Below are 13,008 nucleotides of genomic sequence, written 5' to 3' on the forward strand. Positions count from 1 at the left end.
AATTCAGCTCGACTTGTTTTAAACTTGAATTTTTTACTATTTCGTTATTGAAATGACGTCGTTTTAATACATATTAGTCAAAATAACGTCGTTTTGTATTAAAATTTTTAATTGAAAATTTTGACAAGTAGCTCGAGCTCGACCGAGCTTATATAGGGTTGACTCGTTGCGGACTCATTCGAACGGAGCTCGAATGGACTCGATTCGAATCCAACCCTATCCATTGCCCTACCGGTTGAACGATAGCTCGATGTGATTTACTCAATTTAATAATAGGTAAATTTGGTCCACTGAAACCGGTCACAACTAAGGCTAGACTCAAGCCAAGTTAAGTTTGAATTTGGCTCGGCTTGAGTTTGGCGACAACTCCAAACTAAGCTCAGACTTGACTTAACTCGATATTGTAGACCCCCAAAACAATGTAGTTTTGATGTATATTAGTCAAAATAATGTTATGTTGACCGTTTTGATTCAAGGTCTTCCAAGGTCGTAAGTCTAACGAGTTAAACACCTATAAACTGGAGCTCAAGCTTGACAGTACAATACTCCCTTAGCTTGAGTTTGAGTTCAAACTCATCTAAAGGGAGTTTGTTTCGAACTAAATTAGCAATTAAACTTGAGCTAACTTGGCTTAAATCTAACCCTAGCCACAAGTCCTATTAGACTGGTTAAATTGGTTAGTTAGGGTTTTAAAACCATGAGAATAAGCAAAAAATTTAAAAAACAATATAATATTTGCTTAAAAAGGGATATTACCAATTCCAGTGCCAAGCATAAATCTCAATTTCCCATCCCCTGCAACAAGTTAATTGTTATATAGAATATAGATCAGTAAAAGGCTACAGATAAAATTGAGAACAAACCATTATGTAAAAAGCTGTAATTTACGGTTGCCTGTTCTTTTTGTCCCAGAACAATAAAAATTTCCCATTCTATCAGTTTGGCATCGCCCTCCAGCCAAAAAACAATCAAAGCATTCATTTGTTACATCCACTTGAACAGAGAATAAACTCGTAAACAAATCAGAATATTCAACACTTTTTGGTGTCTTATTCACTTGGAAGTTAATAAGTGAGCACTGAGGTGGAGCATATTGAACATTATCAATTGGGTTTGTGTAATAGATATAAGAGTGCTGGGAGTTGTTGCAGCCACGACTGAAATTTTTTGGGATATTGTAATTGAGGGGGCATTCGTACAGGGATTGAATGAAGGGCACACGAAAAGAGAGAAAAGGATAGATGGGAAGAGTCAAATTTTTCAAGTAGTTGCGGCCGCAACTTTTCTTGAGGTTTCCAAAAAGATATGGGTCCTCAATTTTAATCATATTATCCTGTGAGATTGCTGAAACACTAAACCAATGTCCCTCCTTCCCAATCTGAATCTTTGGAAATTGTTCAGAGCAGTTATCTACAATCACCAACCCACAATCCGGATGCGACCGATTGGAGAAGGGGAAGCTGATATTGCCCAAGAAACCACAACGGAAACTTGGACATCTTGAATTTACCCTCTTCTCTTCTTCGGCAGAGCAAAAATGTAGAAGGAAAGAGAGAACAAAGAAAGTTATGTAAGAGAAGCGAGCCATTGGAGAATAAACTATGGCCATGCACTAACTTCGTTCATGATATAGAAATTTTTGTTCCTGCGTTCACTTTCTTTCCCGAAGAAAAGTTTGCCAGTCCACCCAGACACGCCAGTTGACTTGGAAATTGCTCTGGGATGACTTGAGAAAAAGAACGAAACAAGTGCAATTAAGGTCTGACAAAGACTACTTCTGTAGAACTTTTCCACAATAAAAGCCTTGACGGTTGGCTACTGTACAGAAACTCATTAATGGGCTCCATGTTGGATTGACCAATGTTTTAGAACTCTGAACGTCATTGAATTAGTTATCTAAGTGGTTTTTAATTCAATCAGTTTAATTAACCGGTTTAATTTATTATTTAGTTATAATAAATTTTTAAAAAATAATATTTAAATAATTGACAAATTTTGCATTTTAATAGAAGAATTAAAACATCTCAATAAAATAATTAAATAAAAAAATGTCTTAATTTCATTATTAAAATATATATATATATATATATATAATCCTTCAAACCATTACCTACAGAAGAAAATTACATTTTTACAGATTATCTAATACTACAATCATATGATGTTTTAAAATTTTAAAAGTTAATTCATAAAGTAGTTATTTTAATAGATATGAAATGTCATTTTTTTCCTTCTTTTTTTTTTTCACTTTTTGTATTATATTTTTTATAGGCATTTTGAAATTGATTCAATTTAATCTAAAATAATCAAATTTTTTAAAAATAATCAAACTTTGGTCGAATTTAATACTGTCAGGTTTAACTAGTTTATCAGGTTTATTGAATTTAATTGACTCAAAACCTAAATTAAGTTTCAACATAAATTAGATAAAGCTTAGAGTCAATATCTGATTTAATCGGTTGAACTAATTGATCCGATCAAGTTTTCGAAGCCCTGGAATTGAGACACGTATAGACAAGGACCCAGAGAAGAAAAATCTTGAATGGCATTAACAAAACAAAATGGAACTTTTACTAAATAATTCACCGACTTTGGAGAAGTTTGTGGTGGACATCTGAAAAACGGTCAGAAAATGTTGTGAAAAAGAGGAAAGGGCTTTGACGTACAGAAAAAAAAAAATCTGAACGTTGTTACCAAACACAGATAAAAACAAATTACAAAGACTCAAATACAGGAACACAAGTTTATAGAAAGAAAACTCAATACGGAAAACCCACGTACATTGGAGAAAATTCCAAGGAAATTGAAATTTTTAGCACTATTTTATTCCGTGTATACAAAATTATCACCTATCCTAAAGTTTTCACAAATATACCACAACAGTACTCACCTTTCCCAAAATACCCCTCTTCAATCTTTCATGCACAAATTCTCTTTCTTCTTCTCTGCAACTTTTTTCTCTCTTCTTCCTCTTCTTCCAAAGTGATAAAGGAATCACTCTCTCTTCTTCCTCATCTTCAAAAACAAAAGCAGCAAATTACTTTGAAGAATTCTTCAGATTAAGAATTCTTCAAAGTAAGGATTTAAAAAAAAAAAATCAACCCACAAAAAAACTCAACTACATCCATTTTATATTCTGGAAGAAATGACCATAAAAAAAGATCATTTAGTAGGATTTAACTGGAAAAAAAAATTAACATTTAAGAATTAAAACTGAAAAAAAAAATTTACGATTAACCGAAAAAAAAAATAAACGTAGACGTGAAATTCTGGAAATTATTCCTGTGCTGTACATATAATATAATAATTATTCTGGAAATTATATATAATAATATATATTTTATTATTATATATAATAATATATATAATATATTATTTTATTATAATATTAAAATATATTATATTATTAATAATTATATATTTTATATATATATAAAAGGGTTGGCGAAATCGCCAACCCTTGGCGTCGCCAATGGTTGGCGATTCCGCCAACCATTCATATTAATATATATAATATATATAATATATTATTATATTAATATATTAATTTTTTATATTATTATATAATATATTATAATATTATTATATTATAATATATATAAAGGGTTGGTGACCGCCAACCCTTTATATTAATATATATAATATATTATATTATATAAATAATATATTAATATAATAATATATATAATATATTATAATATATAAAATATATTATATATATAATATTATTATATATAATATTAAAATTAAAATTAATATTATAATATATAATTTTGGTACCAAGGGTTGGCCTTGGCGACGCCAAAGGTTGGCGACATCGCCAACCCTTGGTTTATATATTATATATATATTATTATATTATAATATAATACTGTAGCCTTTTTATTGATATGAGAAACTGAAAATTCTGAGAATTATTACGCCAACCTTTCTCACACCACTTGCTTTTCTTTATAAAGGGTGGGCCCACCTTACATTAATGCTACAGACCAATTTCCCTTATCGCCAACCCAAACTCCTTTTACATATATATATATATATATATATATATATATATATATATATATATATATATATATATATATATATATATATATATATATATATAATTATATTATAATATTATATATTATTTATATTATTATAATTATATATTATATTATTATATATTATTATAATATTAGTAATTATATATTATAATATATAATATTATATATATTTAATAATATATATAATATTATATATTGTTGCTAGGGTTGGCGATTCCGCCAACCTATTATTTATATATATATATATGATTATTTAATTATATATATATAATTATATAATATATTATATTTAATATATTATAATATTTAATTATAATTATATAATAAATTATATATAATATAATATATTATATTATTTATATTATATTTTTAATTAGAATATTATAATTATATTATATAATTATATATTATAATATATTATGTATAATATAATATTATATATTAATATAAATTATAATTATATTATAATATTATATAATATATTATAATAATATATTATATATATTAATATAAAGGGTTGGCGGCCACCAACCCTTTATATATATTATAATATAATAATATTATAATATATTATATAATAATATAAAAAATTAATATATTAATATAATAATATATATAATATATTATATATATTAATATGAATGGTTGGCGGAATCGCCAACCATTGGCGACGCCAAGGGTTGGCGATTTCGCCAACCCTTTTATATATATATAAAATATATAATTATTAATAATATAATATATTTTAATTTTATTATAATATTATAATAAAATAATATATTATATATATTATTATATATAATAATAAATTATATATTATTATATATAATTTCCAGAATAATATATAATATTAAGTCGTTTATGAATTATAATAGGTCACTCCAGTCCATCAGTTACACCAGATATGTTCGACTAGATGAGCAAATGGATGGATATCTAACAACTACATTTACTTAAAATGTATTTGAAAAAGATCCATACTATGAGATAAATGGTGGGCTACAAGACAACCTAATCTCTCTGATATCACCATATATCTCATTAAAAGTTCACTTTTCAAATCCCTACTTTCTAAATTCAAGTAACACCTTACAGAATTCAAATAGCTACTATGCAACAAACATCATGGTGTCAGGGAGAAAGACCAATGTGAGCTCTCCAAAAAATGGGGGAAAAACAGAATATATCTTGAAAGAAAGGGAATTACAAGTTGGGGAATTGCCAATTCTTGAATTCAATAGACGGTATTGGAACACTGCAATTGAGGAGCAGACGTTCTGTTTTGAAAAGTCATTGAATGTGAAGTAGGGAATAGGGCAGAGAAAAGATGTATGGAGAAGAAAATCTACTGATATTTCAAGAATCTTTCTATGCATTTTGAAGAGGCTCTTTGATGAAGACTTTATGAATCTTTCTTCAATTTGAAACAGGTTCTCTTCTTTATCCATGTTTCATTTAGCGGAGGACTTAAATTCAAGAGGTGTTGAAACACCACAAGTTGTCATTATGATAGATAGGACTATTAATTGAGGATAAATTTGTTTACTTGAAAAGTCCTCGCAGTTGAAGTAGGGAGTGGGGCAGAGAATAAATGAACAGAGGCTGTTTCTCTGATTCTATCTCTCATGAAACAGAGGATTTATATCTCCAACTTGAATTCAAGGCTGAGCACACATTCGTACAAAACAGACAAAGAGGTTTCTGCACTAGCAAGCAAAACAATACCACACCACAGAATCCATGCAATTCATACAAACAGACAGAGAGGTTTCTGCAGTAGCAAGCAATACAGTACCACACCACAGAATCCTGTCTTACACAGCGATTTTACCTGCCAACTATCTGGAAACTGGTAAGGCTCCATTTTAATATATCTCTCAGCCTGGGGATGCTTTGTGTTCTGCTGTCATTATTAGCTACTTGTTCTAGAGGAGTTCAATAAACATGTGGAAAGCATGCGTTCTTTATTTGTCACGCTAAGCCTGTGCAGGAGCTATGTGCTAATCTTTACAAACCCACATCCTCTAATTGAACAGGCGCAGCAACTAAATATTTACATGCAGTTTTACTCCAATTTACATCCTTATCCCCAGGAACTATCGAGTATCACTCATTGGGTGGTAATTAAGTTGTGGGTGGGTATGTAAGTCTCACCCCTTGAGTTAGCTTTTAGATGGGAAAAACCCAATAGTACTTTTGTGGTAGCCCAATCATTTGTATCAAAGCCTAACGTTTGCAACAATTCCATCCAAATCTACTGTAGTACAGGTCCATGTGAAGTTCTGTTAGAGCCAAAGTATTTGTGAGAAGGAAGGATAAAAGAAGGACACGTGGCAGTGAATTAAAAAAGATACAGGTCAGCCAACAATTGAAGACAATTGGCAGCAGAGTTTTCAACCAGCATGGAAAAGGAAAAGACAAACTGGAGTGGGGAAATGTCAACTATCACAAGAAAGGAAAATCTCCCGACCACCTTAGCAGGTTCAGAGAGACTGTAGCAGAAGAACAGAAGCGTCAGGCGACAAATGCAAAAGTAGCCGACAGCCAAGCAGAGGAGAGAGAGGGAGAGAGATATAAACCTGGAGAGGAAACGTTCCTGGACTAAGGAGAATCAAGCAGGAAAAGAAGGGAGGGCCAACCCTTGAGTGCTGGATTAGTGGGGGCTGAGAGCCTAGTTATTTTGTATTTTTGCATTTTGTTGATCTGTATTTTGATTCTCGTGGATTATCCACAGTATTGGGTAACAGTTATTCAGTGTTTATTTTTGCAGGAACAATATGTAGCCAAACTCAATATTTATATCCATTAAGGTTTAATACAATCTACAAATTACAATTGTTCCAAATCACTTCTGCTTGTTTACAAATTGTGTTGTTTGTGAGAGTGAGGCTGGAGACTTGGCTTGGGCAGTCGATCGCTGCTTGGTCACTTGACTAGGCTGAGACACAGGTGAAGCAATGCAGTAGCATAACAGCTCCGACGAACTCAGGCCTGCATCATTTGGTATCAGAGCATGACGCGGATGGATTCGAGGGTGGAAACGTTAGAAAAAGAGATGACGTCCGTGAAAGAGGCGATGGGGGAGATGAAAACACATATGGGAGAGATGCATTCCAGAATGAATAACCTAGGAACTGACATGGAAGCCATTAAAGATTATTTAAGGGACCTGAAGGAAGCCACACTAGGCAGAGAGACGAATGACAAGGGTAAGGCTCCAGTTGAACCGGAACCTTCCCCCTCATATTCACCACCTATGGGAGAGCAGAGCCGCCCTCCACCTGAGAGACCCGAAGAGATGGTAGATGAAAGAAGGGGCAATAACCTGGGACAGAGGGAGGAAGAGGTGAATGCAGAGAATCAGTGGGACTATCAATATCGGCGTCTAGAACTACCTTTATTTAATGGAGAGGAAACATTGGATTGGATGGCGAGAGTTGAGAGGTATTTTCAGGTGAACCGACTGACAGAGCGTGAACGGTTGACAGCAGCAGGAGTGTGTATGGAGGGAGACGCCCTCCATTGGCTACAATGGCGAGAGAAAAGGCAAGCGTTTCACGGTTGGGAGGAATTCAAGGAAGAGATATTGCAAAGATTCCCACCAGCAAACGATTGAACCCCGAAGGAAGAACTATTCTCCCTACGGCTGACCCATTCTGTTAAGGATTATCGTTGCCGTTTCGAGAGGTTATCAGCAGCGGTCAACGGACTAACGGACGAGACCCTTAAAGTAGTTTTCTTGAATGGACTGTCGGAAGAAATTATGACGGAAGTCAAGATGTTTCAGCCACGCACCCTAGAAGAGACGATGGATCGCGCACAACAGGTAGAGAAGAAAAACTCCATCATCGACGAGCGCTATGTAATACGCTCCGGACGACTGAACCCAAGACCAGCACCTAACCCGACCCGTTATCCGTATCATCTCCAAACCAGCCCAGTCACCATAATGACCCAAACCCACTCATCTAGCCCAAACCACAGGCCCAATTATACCACACAAACCAATATAGTAAATAGCCCAGACACTAACGCAGCCAGGAATCCATCCAACCTGAGAAATTTTAGCTCACCTGGCATAAACCCAACACAACACCAGCAGCTTATTAACTCTTCTTCATCTATTAAAACTCAAACAACCCCTGTCCATATAAACACCAACCCAACAGTTAGGGCTTCCACGAGTTCTGGTGCGTCAACTTCCGTGCAACGACGAGATGGAAATTTTCGACGACTATCCGACGAAGAGTTTCGTTCCAAGGTAGAAAAAGGTCTATGTTTCAGATGTGATGAAAGATACGTTCTGGGACATCGGTGCCGTTTTAGACAACTTCGTGTTATGATCGCCAGTGAAGACGGTGTGGATGAAGGGGTGGAATCTGAAGAAGAAGAAGAAGTCATCATCGAAGGCCAAGAAATAGAGGCAAGCTTGAATGTTAGCTCTGTAGTAGGTTTTAGTTCCCCAAAAACAATGAAGATGATGGGAGAGCTGGAAGGCCGGAAGGTGGTGGTTCTGATAGACAGCGGTGCAACACATAATTTTCTCTCAGACAGGTTAGTAAAAGAATTGAAGCTACCTGTGAAATCAGTCAAGTTTGCTGTTGTGTTAGGAGACGACCGAAAGGTGTAGGGGCTAGGTAAATGTGAAGGGTTGTCATTGGCCTTGCCAGGACTCACTATTAGGCAAGACTTTTTACCATTCAAACTAGGTAGGGTGGATGTGATATTAGGGGTGGATTGGTTGCATAGGCTGGGAGACGTTAAGGTAAATTGGAAAAATCAATCCATGAAGTTTTTGTGGGAAGGGAAGAAAAAGGAGTTGACAGGGGATTGGTCTTTGGCTAAATTAGAAACATCACTCAAATCCTTGATAAAAACAGTGGGAGATTGTGGTGAAGGATTTTTTGTAGAAAGAAGTATACCTTCCGAAAATGAAACCACGGATGAAAAAGAACAATGTCCAGAAATTATGGAGTTATTAAAAGAGTTCGAAGACATATTCGGAGAGCCTTCCGAGTTGCCACCCAAGAGGAATGGCGACCATTCTATAAGACTTATACCTGGAGCCCAACCACCAAATATTAGGCCGTATCGATATCCTTATTATCAGAAGAACGAAATCGAGAAGATAGTGCAGGAAATGCTTACGGTTGGAGTGATTAGAACTAGTATCAGTCCCTTCTCCAGCCCTGTTATTCTAGTTCGAAAAAAAGATGGAGGATGGAGGTTCTGTGTCGACTATCGTGCATTGAACCGTTTAACCATTCCGGACAGATTTCCTATGCCCACGATAGATGAATTACTTGACGAATTGGCTAGCGCAAAGATTTTTAGTAAGTTTGATCTAAAATCTGGATACCACCAAATACGAGTGAAGGAAGAAGATATTGAGAAGACAGGTTTTCGAACTCATGAAGGACACTACGAATTCTTAGTAATGCCCTTCGGATTGACGAACGCACCAGCCACCTTCCAAGGGATCATGAACGAGATTTTTAGGCCTTATTTAAGGCGATTTGTGCTCGTGTTTTTCGATGATATTCTAGTCTACAGCAAGGGGTTTCAAGATCATTTATGGCATCTTCAAATTGTCCTAAATTTGCTTCGAGATCACCAGCTTAAGGTGAACAAAAAGAAGTGCAGTTTCGGCAGAACTGAGATAGAATATTTGGGCCATGTGGTGTCCAAAAATGGGGTTCAGGCAGATTCCAGAAAGGTTAGAGACATGGAATTATGGCCAACACCAAGGGGTATCAGAGATCTTAGGGGCTTCCTAGGACTCACGGGATATTATCGTCGATTTGTGAAGAATTATGGAAAAATAGCTGAACCATTAACTCGATTATTGAAGAAAAATGCATTCTGTTGGGGTGAGGAAGCCCAACAAGCCTTCGAAGCACTTAAAACAGCCATGACTACGGTGCCCGTTTTAGCCATGCCAGATTTCACACAAGAATTTGTGGTTGAAACAGATGCTTCGGGGATTGGATTGGGTGTTGTTCTGATGCAAAACGGTCGGCCTATCGCTTTCCTTAGCAAGGCATTGTCCCCTCGCAACCGCAGCAAATCTGTGTACGAAAGAGAACTCATGGCCATTGTCCTTGCCTTCCAGAAGTGGCGACATTATCTTTTAGGGAGACATTTCAAAGTGTGAACGGACCAACAAAGTTTAAAATTTCTCATGGAACAGCGAACAGCAGCGTTGGTTGATGAAGATGCTTGGCTACGACTTTGAGATTTTGTATAAACCGGGATGTGAAAACAAGGCAGCAGATACACTTTCAAGAAATCCTATATTTTCGGGAGAATTACAAGCACTGTCAATAGCAAACTTAGTGGGTGGGGAAGAGCTACAGAAAGAAATTATTAAAGATGAGAAGCTTCAAAAATTGGTGCAAGAACTAAAGGGGAATCCAGCAGCATACAACCACTACGTGTTGAGAGGAGGTAAATTGTTTTATAAAAATAGACTAGTAATTCCAAAAGGGTCTAAATTTCTTTCGTCTCTTCTGAAAGAATTTCACTCAAGTCCCAGCGGAGGCCATTCAGGATACTTCAGAACCTATCGTAGAATGGCAGCCATTTTGTTTTGGCAAGGGATGAAAAACGACATCAAAGAATTTGTGGCAGCATGTGATATTTGTCAACGTATGAAATATGAAGCTCTTTCACCTGCAGGATTGCTGCAACCATTACCCATTCCGGATCAAATATGGGAAGATCTCTCGATGGATTTCATTACTGGATTGCCGAAGGTTCGGGGCATTGACACTATTCTGGTGGTTATTGATAGGTTGTCCAAGTACGGTCACTTTTTAATGATTCGAAGGCCCTTTTCAGCAAAAGACGTCGCTGAACTCTTCATTAAAGAAATCGTTCGATTACATGGCTTCCCGCATTCGATAGTTACCGATCGTGATAGCGTTTTCATGAGCCATTTTTGGAAAGAATTATTCAGAGCTGCTGGAACCTCTCTCAAGTTCAGTTCAGCATACCACCCCCAAACGGATGGACAAACGGAGGTGGTTAACCGGAGCCTAGAAACCTACCTTCGTTGTTTCTGCAATAGAAAACCAAGGGAATGGATTAGGTGGGTTTCGTGGGCAGAATATTGGTATAATACTTCGTTTCATGGATCGGCAGGCATGTCACCCTTTAAGGCGGTCTACGGGAGAGATCCCCCACCTCTCATTCGCTGGGAAACAGAAGGCGCCAAGGTTGCTGAAGTGAATGAATTGCTTAGGGAAAGAAATATGGTATTGGATGAGCTTAAGGATAACCTTCTTCGAGCCCAACAAAGAATGAAAAAGCTGGCTGATCAACATCGTCGAGAAGTAGAGTTCAATGAGGGAGATTACGTTATTCTTAAATTACAGCCATATCGATTTCGCTCGTTAGCACAGAGGCCTAATGAGAAACTAAGCCCTCGTTTTTACGGGCCCTATGAAGTGATCGGAAGGATAGGCCAAGTGGCCTATAAACTGAATCTGCCAGCTTCAACCAAACTGCACCCTGTGTTTCATGTGTCCCAACTAAAAAGGTATCTAGGAGCTCCAACCAATTCACAACCTCTGCCGATAGGATTAAGTGATGAAGGAGAGCTGGTGGTTTGTCCAGAGGAGGTCTTGCAACATAGATATTCTGCTCAAGGTGACTTAGAACTACTAATCAAATGGAAAGAGTTACCTGACTTTGAGTGCTCTTGGGAACTTTATTCTAACATAAAACAACTATTTCCTTACCTGCACCTTGAGCACAAGGTGCCTCTGGATGGGCGGGGCAATGTTAGAGCCAAAGTATTTGTGAGAAGGAAGGATAAAAGAAGGACACGTGGCAGTGAATTAAAAAAGATACAGGTCAGCCAACAATTGAAGACAATTGGCAGCAGAGTTTTCAACCAGCATGGAAAAGGAAAAGACAAACTGGAGTGGGGAAATGTCAACTATCACAAGAAAGGAAAATCTCCCGACCACCTTAGCAGGTTCAGAGAGACTGTAGCAGAAGAACAGAAGCGTCAGGCGACAAATGCAAAAGTAGCCGACAGCCAAGCAGAGGAGAGAGAGGGAGAGAGATATAAACCTGGAGAGGAAACGTCCCTGGACTAAGGAGAATCAAGCAGGAAAAGAAGGGAGGGCCAGCCCTTGAGTGCTGGATTAGTGGGGGCTGAGAGCCTAGTTATTTTGTATTTTTGCATTTTGTTGATCTGTATTTTGATTCTCGTGGATTATCCACAGTATTGGGTAACAGTTATTCAGTGTTTATTTTTGCAGGAACAATATGTAGCCAAACTCAATATTTATATCCATTAAGGTTTAATACAATCTACAAATTACAATTGTTCCAAATCACTTCTGCTTGTTTACAAATTGTGTTGTTTGTGAGAGTGAGGCTGGAGACTTGGCTTGGGCAGTCGATCGCTGCTTGGTCACTTGACTAGGCTGAGACACAGGTGAAGCACTGCAGCAGCATAACAGCTCCGACGAACTCAGGCCTGCATCAAGTTCCAACCTGATAACCTAAAGGCATGAGGGGAGGTTGTGCCTTTCTCCTCAGTTGGCCTGGTTTAGGAGGCTTAAATGAAGGGGTTCTGACCTGGTAACCCAAGGGCCTAGTAGAGGGGATGTTGTGCCTTACTCCCCGCTTGGCCTTTGTTCAAGAGACTTAGATGAAGGAGAGGTTTTATCAGTCTTACCTAATTCAACAGAATCTTATTGTTGGTTGCATTTGAAGCAAAAGTAGCCTCAGATTTTTGTGTGAGTGAGAAAACAAGTCATTGAAGCTATGACAGAAGATGATAACAGGATGATAGACCCTTCCTCGTCTGCCCTCTACTGGAGTTTTATAGATTTAATGGCATGTGTGTACATTAAGAAATACGTGTGGTTTAACATTTGTTCTCATTTTTGGCCATTTTTATTAACCATATATCAATGACAATCATGCTGGCAAGATGATGATT

Source organism: Mangifera indica, chromosome 5, assembly GCF_011075055.1.
Source record: "Mangifera indica cultivar Alphonso chromosome 5, CATAS_Mindica_2.1, whole genome shotgun sequence".
Classification (NCBI taxonomy): domain Eukaryota; kingdom Viridiplantae; phylum Streptophyta; class Magnoliopsida; order Sapindales; family Anacardiaceae; genus Mangifera; species Mangifera indica.